The sequence below is a fragment of the Triticum dicoccoides genome, chromosome 2B, assembly GCF_002162155.2.
Source record: "Triticum dicoccoides isolate Atlit2015 ecotype Zavitan chromosome 2B, WEW_v2.0, whole genome shotgun sequence".
Taxonomy (NCBI): domain Eukaryota; kingdom Viridiplantae; phylum Streptophyta; class Magnoliopsida; order Poales; family Poaceae; genus Triticum; species Triticum dicoccoides.
The window spans coordinates 758,194,853-758,203,795 of record NC_041383.1 but is presented as its reverse complement, the minus strand read 5'-3'; positions in this window follow the sequence as shown (position 1 = coordinate 758,203,795).

The window sequence follows — 8,943 nt, the reverse complement described above, 5'->3', positions numbered from 1 at the left end:
GATCCACCCAAGCGGAGCACTGAAATTGGATGTCAAACCCAATTACTTTCAACTATCAGGATTACTCCAGAAGCATTCGAAACGCAGGAGGGACTTCTTTGATATTGGATCCCATAATCGACGGACTACAATTCACACAAGTCCTAATGGATGGCGGCAGCGATATAAACCTGCTATACCAGGACACCATCCACAGAATGGGGATAGACCCTACCAAAATTCACAATAGCAACACTTCCTTCAAAGGAATGACGCCAGGCCTTTATGCCAATTGTACAGGCTCTGTACTACTAAAGGTTGTGTTCGGTTCATCCCACAACTTCCGTCATGAAAAGCTAATCTTCCATATCGCCCCATTCAAAAGTAGCCATCAAGCACTACTGGGACGTGAAGCTTTTGCCCGCTTTAATGCGATACCGCATTACGCGTCTCTTACACTCAAAATGCCCGGTCCACGCGGCATAATCTCATTAAAGGGTAATTCCGAGTGTTCCTCGACCACGGAAAACGTGAGACTGCCTTGACAGCCACACACTAATCCAACCTTGCTGATCAAAGCCCCAAAAAACAGGTCATTTAAACCTCGGACACGGTTAGGCGAGTCCGGCATAAATAAACAAGGGGCTGCCCAGCCGCATACTGAAGGAAATATGCCCTAGAGGCAATAATAAAGTTATATTTATTTCCTTATTTCATTATAAATGTTTATTATTCATGCTAGAATTGTATTAACCGGAAACATGATACATGTGTGAATACATAGACAAACATATAGTCACTAGTATGCCTCTACTTGACTAGCTCATTAATCAAAGATGGTTATGTTTCCTAACCATAGGCATGTGTTATCATTTGATTAATGGGATCACATCATTAGGAGAATGATGTGATTGACTTGACCCATTCCGTTAGCTTAGCACTTGATTGTTTAGTATGTTGCTATTGCTTTCTTCATGACTTATACAAAGTTCCTGCAACTATGAGATTGTGCAACTCCCATTTACCGGAGGAACACTTTGTGTGCTACCAAACGTCACAACGTAACTGGGTGATTATAAAGGTGCTCTACAGGTGTCTCCAAAGGTACATGTTGAGTTGGCATAATTCGAGATTAGGTTTTGTCACTCCGATTGTCGGAGAGGTATCTGTGGGCCATCTCGGTAATACTCATCACCTAAGCCTTGCAAGCATTGTAACTAATGAGTTAGTTATAAAATGATGTATTACAGAACGAGTAAAGAGACTTGCCGGTAACAAGATTGAACTAGGTATTGGATACCGATGATCGAATCTCGGGCAAGTAACATACCGATGACAAAGGGAACAACGTATGTTGTTATGCGGTTTGACCGATAAAGATCTTCATAGAATATGTAGGAACCAATATGAACATCCAGGTTCCACTATTGGTTATTGACCGAGAATAGTTCTAGGTCATGTCTACATAGTTCTCGAACCCGTAGGGTCCGCACGCTTAACGTTACAATGACAGTTTTATTATGAGTTTATAAGTTTTGATGTACCAAAGTTTGTTCGGAGTCCCGGATGTGATCACGGACATGACGAGGAGTCTCGAAATGGTTGAGACATAAAGATTGATATATTGGACGGATATATTTGGACACCGGAAAGGTTCCGGATGAGATTGGGACTATACCGGAGTTCCGGGAGGTTACCGGAACCCCCCGGTAAGTATATGGGTCTTATTGGGCCTTAGTGGAAAGGAGGTAGAAGGAGCAAAGGAGGGGGCGCCCCCCAAGCCCAATCCGAATTGGGAGGGGGGCCGGCCCCCCTTTCCTCCTTCCCTCCCCTCTCTTCCTTCCCTCTCCTACTCCTAATAGGAAAGGGGGGGGGGGGCAAACCTACTTGGAGTAGGATTGCCCCCCCTAGGGCGCGCCTCTCCCCTTGGCCGGCCCCCTCCTCCTCTCCCCCTTTATATACGGGGGAGGGGGGCACCCCTAAGGGACACAAGTTGATCTACGGATCGTTCCTTAGCCGTGTGCGGTGCCCCTCTCCACCATATTCCACCTCGGTCATATCGTCGCGGAGTTTAGGCGAAGCCCTGCGCCGGTAGAACATCATCACCGTCACCACGCCGTCGTGCTGACAGAACTCATCCCCGACGCTCTGCTGGATTGGAGCCCGGAGAACGTCATCGAGCTGAATGTGTGCTGAACACGGAGGTGCCGTACGTTCGGTGCTTGGATCGGTCGGATCGTGAAGACGTACGACTACATCAACCGCGTTGTCATAACGCTTCCGCTTACGGTCTACGAGGGTACGTAGACAACACTCTCCCCTCTCGTTGCTATGCCATCACCATGATCTTGCGTGCTCGTAGGAATTTTTTTGAAATTACTACGTTCCCCAACAGTGGCATCCGAGCCTAGGTTTTATGGTTTGATGTTATATGCACGAGTAGAACACAAGTGAGTTGTGGGCGATACAAGTCATACTGCTTACCAGCATGTCATACTTTGATTCAGCGGTATTGTTGGATGAAGCGGCCCGGACCGACATTACGTGTACGCTTACGCGAGACTGGTTTTACCGCCGTGCTATTCAGACAGGTGACTAGCGGGTGTCAGTTTCTCAAACTTTAGTTGAACCGAGTGTGGCTACGCCCGGTCCTTGCGAAGGTTAAAACGGCACCAACTTGACAAACTATCGTTGTGGTTTTGATGCGTAGGTGAGATTGGTTCTTGCTTAAGCCCGTAGCAGCCACGTAAAACTTGCAACAACAAAGTAGAGGACGTCTAACTTGTTTTTGCAGGGCATGTTGTGATGTGATATGGTCAAGACATGATGCTAAATTTTATTGTATGAGATGATCATGTTTTGTAACCGAGTTATCGGCAACTAGCAGGAGCCATATGGTTGTCGCTTTATTGTATGCAATGCAATCGCCCTGTAATGCTTTACTTTATCACTAAGCGGTAGCGATAGTCGTAGAAGCATAAGATTGGCGAGACGACAACGATGCTACAATGGAGATCAAGGTGTCGCGCCGGTGACGATGGTGATCATGACGGTGCTTCGAAGATGGAGATCACACGCACAAGATGATGATGGCCATATCATATCACTTATATTGATTGCATGTGATGTTTATCTTTTATGCATCTTATCTTGCTTTGATTGACGGTAGCATTTTAAGATGATCTCTCACTAATTATCAAGAAGTGTTCTCCCTGAGTATGAACCGTTGCCAAAGTTCGTCGTGCCCAGACACCACGTGATGATCGGGTGTGATAAGCTCTACGTCCATCTACAACGGGTGCAATCCAGTTTTGCACACGGAGAATAGTCAGGTTAAACTTGACGAGCCTAGCATATGCAGATATGGCCTCGGAACACGGAGACCGAAAGGTCGAGCGTGAATCATATAGTCGATATGATCAACATAGTGATGTTCACCATTGAAAACTACTCCATCTCACGTGATGATCGGTTATGGTTTAGTTGATTTGGATCACGTGATCACTTAGATGACTCGAGAGATGTCTGTCTAAGTGGGAGTTCTAAAGTAATATGATTAATTGAACTTTAATTTATCATGAACTTAGTCTTGGTAGTATTTTGCAAATTATGTTGTAGATCAATAGCTTGCGTTGTTGCTTTCATATGTTTATTTTGATATGTTCCTTGAGAAAATTGTGTTGAAAGATGTTACTAGCAATGATGCGGATTGGATCCGTGATCTAAGGTTTATCCTCATTGCTGCACAGAAGAATTATGTCCTTGATGCACCGCTAGGTGACAGACCTATTGCAGGAGCAAATGCAGACGTTATGAACATTTGGCTAGCTCAATATGATGACTACTTGATAGTTTTGTGCACCATGCTTTATGGCTTAGAATCGGGACTTCAAAGACGTTTTGAATGTCATGGACCATATGAGATGTTCCAGGAGTTGAAGTTAATATTTCAAGCAAATACCCGAGTTGAGAGATATGAAGTCTCCAACAAGTTCTATTGCTAAAAGATGGAGGAGAATCGCTCAACTAGTGAGCATGTGCTCAGATTGTCTGGGTACTACAATCGCTTGAATCAAGTGGGAGTTAATCTTCCAAATAAGATAGTGATTGACAGAATTCTCTAGTCACCACCACCAAGTTAGTAGAACTTCGTGATGAACTATAATGCAAGAGATGACGAAAACGATTCCCGAGCTCTTCGTGATGCTGAAATCGACGAAGGTAGAAATCAAGAAAGAGCATCAAGTGTTGATGATTGACAAGACCACTAGTTTCAAGAAAAAGGGCAAAGGGAAAGAAAGGGAACTTCAAGCAGAATGGCAAGCAAGTTGTCACTCCCGCGAAGAAGCCCACAGCTGGACCCAAGCCTGAAACTGAGTGCTTACACTGCAAAGGAAATGGTCACTGGAAGCGGAAATGCCCTGAATATTTGGTGGATAAGAAGGATGGCGAAGTGAACAAGGGTATATTTGATATAAAGGTTATTGATGTGTGCCTTACTAGTGTTTATAGTAGCCCCTGAGTATTTGATACTTGTCCGGTTGCTAAGATTAGTAACTCGAAACAGGAGTTACAGAATAAACAGAGACTAGTTGAAGGGAAAGTGACGATGAGTGTTGGAAGTAGTTCCAAGATTGATATGATCATCATCACACACTCCCTATACTTTCGGGATTAGTGTTAAACCTAAATAAATGTTATTTAGCATTTGTGTTGAGCATGACTATGATTTGATCATGTTTATTGCGATACAGTTATTCATTTGAAGTTAAAGAATAATTGTTATTCTGTTTACATGAATAAGACCTTCAATGGTTATACACCCAATGAAAATAGTTTGTTGGATCTCGATCGTAGTGATACACATATTCATAATATTGATGCCAAAAGATGTAAGGTTAATAATGATAGTGCAAACCATTTGTGGCACTGCCGTCTGGGTCATATCGGTGTAAAGCGCATGAAGAAACTCCATAAAGATGGATTTTCGGAAGCACTTGGTTATGAATCATTTGATGCTTGCGAACCGTGCCTTTTGGGCAAGATGACTAAAACTCCGTTCTCCGGAACAATGGAACAAGCTACTAACTTAATGGAAATAATACATACCGATGTATGCGATCCAATGAGTGTTGATGCTGGTGGCAAGTATTGTTATTTTCTGACCTTCACAAGATGATTTGAGCAGATATGGGTATATCTACTTGATGAAACATAAGTCTGAAATAGTTGAAAGGTTCAAAGAATTTCAGAGTGAAGTGGAAAAATCATCATAACAAGAAAATAAAGTTTCTGCGATCTGATTGCGGAGACGAATATTTGAGTTACGAGTTTGGTCTTCAATTAAAACAATGTGGAATAGTTTCACAGCTCACGCCACCTGGAACACCACAACGTTATGGTGTGTCTGAACATCGTAACCGCACTTTATTAGATATAGTGCAATCTATGATGTCTCTTACTGATTTACCACTATTGTTTTTGGGTTATGCATTAAAGACAACTGCATTCACGTTAAAAGGGCACCATCTAAATCCGTTGAGACGACACCATATGAACTGTGGTTTAGCAAGAAACCCAAGTTGTCGTTTCTTAAAGTTTGGGGCTGCGATGCTTATGTGAAAAAGTTTCATCCTGATAAGCTCGAACCCAAATCGGAGAAGTGCGTCTTCATAGAATACCCAAAGGAAATTGTTGGGTACACCTTCTATCACAGATCCGAAGGCAAGATATTCGTTGCTAAAAATGGATCCTTTCTAGAGAAGGAGTTTCTCTCGAAACAAGTCAGTGGGAGAAAAGTAGAACTTGATGAGGTAACTGTACCTTCTCCCGAATTGGAAAATTGTTCATCACTGAAATCAGTTCCAGTGATTTCTACACCAATTAGTGAGGAAGCTAATGATGATGATCATGAAACTTTAGATCAAGTTACTACAGAACCTCGTAGGTCTTCCAGAGTACAGTCCGCACCAGAGTGGTACGGTAATCCTATTCTGGAAGTCATGTTACTAGACCATGATAAACCTACGAACTATGAGGAAGCGATGATGAGCCCAGATTCCGCGAAATGGCTTGAGGCCATAAAATCTGAGATATGATCCATGTATGAGAACAAAGTATGGACTTTGATTGACTTGCTCGATGATCAACAAGCCATGTTAAATAAATAGATCTTCAAGAGGAAGATAGATGCTGATAGTAGTGTTACTATCTACAAAGCTAGACTTGTCGAAAAAGGTTTTTGACAAAGTTCAAGATGTTGAATACAATGAGATTTTCTCACTCGTATCGATGCTTAAAAGTCTGTCCGAATCATGTTAGCAATTGCCACATTTTATGAAATCTGGCAAATGGATATCAAAACTGTGTTCCTGAATGGATTTCTGGAAGAAGAGTTGTATATGATGCAACCAGAAGGTTTTGTCGATCCGAAAGGTGCTAACAAAATGTGCAAGCTCCAGCGATCCATCAATGGACTGGTGCAAGCATCTCGGAGTTGGAATATACGCTTTGATGTGTTGATCAAAGCATATGGTTTTATACAGACTTTTGGAAAGGCCTGTATTTACAAGAAAGTGAGTGGGAGCACTACAACCTTTCTGATAAGTATATGTGAATGACATATTGTTGATCGGAAATAATGTAGAATTATTCTGCAAAGCATAAAGGAGTGTTTGAAAGGAGTTTTTCAAAGAAAGACCTCGGTGAAGCTGCTTACATATTGAGCATCAAGATCTATAAAGATAGATCAAGAAGCTTGATAAGTTTTTCAATGAATACATACCTTGAGAAGAGTTTGAAGTAGTTCAAAATGGAACAGTCAAAGAAAGAGTTTCTTGCTTGTGTTACAAGGTGTGAAATTAAGTAAGACTCAAATCCCGACCACGGCAGAAAATAGAAAGAGAATGAAAGTCATTCCCTATGCATCAATCATAGGTTCTATAAAAGTATGCATGCTATAGACCAGACCTATTGTATACTCTGCCATGGTTTGGCAAGAGAGTACAATAGTGATCTAGGAGTAGATCACTGAACATTGGTCAAAATTATCCTTAGTGGAATAAGGATATGTTTCTCGATTATGGAGGTGACAAAAAGGTTCATCGTAAAGGGTTACGTCGATACATGTTTTGGCACTGATCCAGATGACTCTAAGTCTTAATGTGGATACATACTGAAAGTGGGAGCTATTAGCTAGAGTAGCTCCATGCAGAGCATTGTAGACATAGAATATTTGCAAAATACATACGGCTCTGAATGTGACAGACCCGTTGACTAAACTTCTCTCACAAGCAAAACATGATCATACCTTAGTACTCTTTGGGTGTTAATCACATAGAGATGTGAACTAGATTATTGACTCTAGTAAACCCTTTGGGTGTTGTTCACATGACGATGTGAACTATGGGTGTTAATCACATGGTGATGTGAACTATTGGTGTTAAATCACATGGTGATGTGAACTAGATTATTGACTCTAGTGCAAGTGGGAGACTGACGGAAATATGCCCTAGAGGCAATAATAAAGTTATTATCTATTTCCTTATTTCATGATAAATGTTTATTATTCATGCTAGAATTGTATTAACCGGAAACATGATACATGTGTGAATACATAGACAAACATATAGTCACTAGTATGCCTCTACTTGACTAGCTCATTAATCAAAGATGGTTATGTTTCCTAACCATAGGCATGTGTTGTCATTTGATTAATGGGATCACATCATTAGGAGAATGATGTGATTGACTTGACCCATTCTGTTAGCTTAGCACTTGATCGTTTAGTATGTTGCTATTGCTTTCTTCATGACTTATACAAAGTTCCTGCAACTATGAGATTGTGCGACTCCCGTTTACTGGAGGAACACTTTGTGTGCTACCAAACGTCACAACATAACTGGGTAATTATAAAGGTGCTCTACAGGTGTGTCCAAAGGTACATGTTGAGTTGGCATAATTCGAGATTAGGTTTTGTCACTCCGATTGTCGGAGAGGTATCTCTGGGCCATCTCGGTAATACTCGTCACCTAAGCCTTGCAAGCATTGTAACTAACGAGTTAGTTATAAAATGATGTATTACGGAACGAGTAAAGAGACTTGCCGGTAACAAGATTGAACTAGGTATTGGATACCGACGATCGAATCTCGGGCAAGTAACATACCGATGACAAAGGGAACAACGTATGTTGTTATGCGGTTTGACCGATAAAGATCTTCGTAGAATATGTAGGAACCAATATGAACATCCAGGTTCCACTATTGGTTATTGACCGAGAATAGTTCTAGGTCATGTCTACATAGTTCTCGAACCCGTAGGGTCCGCACGCTTAACGTTACGATGACAATTTTATTATGAGTTTAGAAGTTTTGATGTATTGAAGTTTGTTCGGAGTCCCGGATGTGATCACGGACATGACGAGGAGTCTCTAAATGGCCGAGACATAAAGATTGATATATTGGACGGATATATTTGGACACCGGAAAGGTTCCGAATGAGATTGGGACTATACCGGAGTTCCGGGAGGTTACCGGAACCCCCCGGTAAGTATATCGGGCCTTATTGGGCCTTAGTGGAAAGGAGGTAGAAGGAGCAAAGGAGGGGGCGCGCCCCCCAAGCCCAATCCGAATTGGGAGGGGGGCCGGGCCCCCTTTCCTCCTTCCCTCCCCTCTCTTCCTTCCCTCTCCTACTCCTAATAGGAAAGGGGGGGCCAAACCTACTTGGAGTAGGATTGCCCCCCCTAGGGCACGCCTCTCCCCTTGGCCGGCCCCCTCCTCCTCTCCCCCTTTATATACGGGGGAGGGGGGCACCCCTAAGGGACACAAGTTGATCTACGGATCGTTCCTTAGCCGTGTGCGGTGCCCCCTCCACCATATTCCACCTCGGTCATATCGTCGCGGAGTTTAGGCGAAGCCCTGCGCCGGTAGAACATCATCACCGTCACCACGCCGTCGTGCTGATGG